A 4,082-nucleotide genomic window follows, 5' to 3' on the forward strand; every position below is an offset into this window, starting at 1 on the left:
CCATGGCGACGTCCGGCCCTACCGGGCTTGCCGTGGTCGCGGCCACCACTGCCTGGGTCTCTGGTGGCACAGACTGCACTGCTCCCACGGATGCCATCACGACCGCATCTGGATGCACCTGGCTCATTGGGGTTGAGGACCGTCCGACCGTGTCCCTCTCCATCCAGCCCGCGTTGAATGCCGTCGTTTGAGCCATCGGAGGCATGGACTGCGCCGGCCCCTTGGACACCACCATGGCTACATCCGGTGGCTCTTGGCTAGGTGCGGTCATGATCACATCCACCGATGATGCCGGACTCTCGGCTGGTGGGGTCACGCCTGCCATGGAAGACGCCACCTACTCGGCAACCACTGAAGGCACGGGCACCGCCGGACCGGCCAACGAGTCCGTAGCGTCAGCGCCGCTCCTACCCGAAATAGGGACAACATCGGGTAGCATGGTCCGTCCTACCTGGAGGGCAAGGCTCTTCTTGGGCGCTAGCTCCAGAGAATGACCCGTCTATAAGAATCTACACGAAGGTGAAGGGCGTAAGGTCAAAGTGGGAAAATAAAAAGGAGGAAAAATAGGGGAATTAGTGGCTTACTCTGGCGCCTTTGGGCGGTGGGAACATTTTGGGGATGAACCCCCAGACCCCCCCCAACTCGTCTGGGTGGGCCCGCTTCGAGCCTGCCCCCTGCTCCCGGGCAGGGGAGCTCATCTCCCTTATCTCCGAGGGCGCGACAACGGAGCCGCCCCTCTCCGTCAATGCCTCGAGTAGGGCTGCAGCACCACCCGCCTCTGTCATCTCATGGGGCGTGGCAACATCGCCGCCTCCCTCCATCAACACCTCAAGGGTAGCGGCAGGTTCACCTCCTCCCACCCATCGATCCTCCACCGGGACCCCATGTGAAGCGGCGGACTCTCCAGCTCCGGCCGGCCCCAAGGACTGGCTGGAGGTTCGGCCCACCTTGGCCGACCTCACGGACTTGCTTCCCTCCGTGTGGAATGGGAAGGGACCCTACATGGATGGGTGGACACTTGTTAGCGTGTCCTTGACCTCCAGGACATCCCAATCCACATCGGCAGCTACCTTGTCATCATCGTTGTCGTCATCACTGCTTACCTCCTCTCCTCGATCCCATGCCTGCTGCTTCCATATCATCTCCTTCTTCTTAAGTTCCATTGTCCTCTTGTCCCACACGGCCACGGTCCGATTCACTGCCACCTAGACCTAGTCCTTCGGCACCGGGGATGGACTCTCCATGAAGGAAAGTCTCCCCGGCTGGTCCCGCCATCCCAAAGTTAGCATCAAGGGATCAGAAATTCAAGAGAAAAGAGGAGCACGGGGAAAGAAAGCTTATGAAGCCAAAAACCCCTAGTTTCGGCCGCATTGGGGGATGCCCCAGCACCGGATACACATGATCGAGGATGATGCTGGCGAAGTCCTTTGAAGGCTCCATCGCCACCTTGATGCGCTGCACCACCTTGGAGGGAGGAAGTGCTTCATCGATGAGCACCGTCCCTTCAAATGACACCCCAGGCACCATCCGGTGTAGGGGAAGCGCGCGTGCCATCAGTGGTGCCACCCTCCTTGCATGGTAGGCGCCAATGATCTCTGACCCCTTCATGCCTCGGTCCTTCAGAGCACGGAGGGCGGCGAGAAGGTCGGTGATGTGCTTCTTCTCCTTAGTTAGGACACCCCACTTCCATGACTCTAGGGCCTCTTCGATGAGGCACCCTGAATACTTCGGCAGGGGGGCATTCACGTCATCCTTGACGTAAAACCACTGCAAATGCCACCCCTTGTTGGAGGTCGACAGACACATCAATGGGTAGCCACTCGCCTGGGTATGGCGTAGATGAATACTAGCACATCCCATCGACACACTCACCTCCTTTCCCCCAACCCGCCTCTTTAATAGGCTGACGGTGAAGAAGTGCTGCCACAAATCGAAGTGGGGATCGATTCCCAGGAAACCTTCACACAGGGCAACAAATGTCGCCATATGTTGGACCCCATTAGGAGTAAGATGCTGCAACTCCACCTGGTAGTAATCCAACAGCCCCCGAAGAAATCTATGCGCAGGTACGATGAATCCCCGCTCATGGAAGATAGCAAAGGACATGACATACCCTTCGGGCGGTGATGGCTCATCCTCATCACAAGGCAGCAGCCACCCCTCAGCAGCAGCCGATGGGTGGAGGAGGCCATGGCAGACGAGGCCCTCCAAGTGCTGAGGGGTAATGCCGGATCTGCCCCATAGCTCCATTGAGGTGTCGAAAAAAGGTGGGTGCGAGCTTGATGGTGGCTACGATGCGGATGTGGGGCTAACAACGGCGACAGCATAGACGTAGGAAGCTAGGGTGATTGATGGCGGAAGAGTCAGACATGAAGGCGAGGAGGTGGAATATGGAACCCTGGGGGGCGAACCCTGCGGTTTTATAGGGGTGATGGATGCGAGAAGAACAACCATCCGCCTCGATCTCTGAGCCTGCCATGTGCACCGTCGTGTCACCTCACGGGATATGCATGCGCGATCCCTATCCTTTCCCACCAAAACCGCGCTAGACGGTTCACCTTCCTAAGCGGACCAGACTCCTTTCCCAAGAGGGGATATGGGTCAGAATGCTTCTTCTCTGGCCCACCTGGGCCTAGAACGTCTAGGGAATAGCCCAATGGTCTTGACGACCAACCCAACAGATGATGGTCCCGTAAGCAACTGGGACCTAGGTACACGAGCGTCAGTGGGGCCTCGATCTGAAGTCGAGCCCCGGCCAGGCTAACCCTGGACAAAATCCCTATGAACGGGACACCAGGGTTGCCTTAAAGCTTTCTGGTTGATGAAACCAAACCTCATAGCCTTGCCCGTGAAGGGTCTGAAGCACCCCTCAGGTGATTCTACCCAAATCACCCGAGGGCTACACCCATCGGGTGCGCTCGCGCACACCCTCTAGCAAATCAAAATACCCCCCGGGCGATTCTACTCAAATCGCTCGGGGGCTCGGGGGCTACTGTCGGGGGCCTAATACCGGGGTACCTAATGAGGTGGAACTAATAAACATTGAACATCGGCGCTTCCAGTCAGACAAGAGCGCTACTATGATTCTTTCCCGAACGACGGAAGATTAGCTCCACCTCGCCCGACCCCCGAGGGCTGGCTCCGCCTCACCCGTCATCTGGGGCGAGCTCCGCCTTGCCTGACGTCTAAGGGTGGGCTCTGCCTCGCCCGACGGCTGAGGGCAAACTCTGCCTCACCCAACAAGTACACCCTGTGCCTTCATAAGGATGAGCATAGGGTATGACAAGACATTCGAGTCAACCGCCATACCAAGGACCATGTCCTACACGCCTGTAGGAAGGTACCATCAGGATACGATGGGATGGGCGCTTTAGACCATTCTGGCATTGCAGAGTCTGAATAGTGTTGTAGGCGTTGCCTTCAGCCCTCAGACACGAAACTTGACACAGGCATACGACAACCACTACGGTCCAAGAAGAGACTTGCGCCCTCTATAGTAATGGATGTACTATCACCACGCCACGGTCCAAAAGGAACGATGCCCGCTCGATGACCCCTTGGGCCTACCACTCCGATCAGAGCACTCATTTCGGCCTCCGGTCGCTTCTGGACGCCCTTTCTGATCGGAAGGCCTTGCCCAAAGCGCTACTTCTAACTCCGACCCCGTGTCTCTTCGACTAGGGCTCATAGGAACCAGAAGACGTGCGGAGAAAGGCAAGGCAAGGCTCACAAGTCAAAACTACTGCACCAGAGACCATACCCTATGCGGAGTAGTACTCTACAGCCACCCTAACATTCTACAGTGACATCGACAGTATTGTAGGTGGCTACCATTATCTGGTACCTGTCGGTGTGGGCAATAGGGCTCGGTAGACGTGGACAACAAGGCTCGGTAGCATACGCACCCTTTCCCTCTCACTTGTAAAGCCATCCCCTTCATCTATAAAAGGGGGTGTGCTTCCCCCAATAAAGGGGACCGACTCTTGATGGATAAGTTGAACACACATGACACGACATACACAGCTGAGCAGCGACCAAGCTCTCAACAACCTTTTCGATCATTCCATCAGAGACTTGGGACT

Source organism: Miscanthus floridulus, chromosome 2 (genome assembly GCF_019320115.1).
Source record: "Miscanthus floridulus cultivar M001 chromosome 2, ASM1932011v1, whole genome shotgun sequence".
Taxonomy (NCBI): Eukaryota; Viridiplantae; Streptophyta; class Magnoliopsida; order Poales; family Poaceae; genus Miscanthus; species Miscanthus floridulus.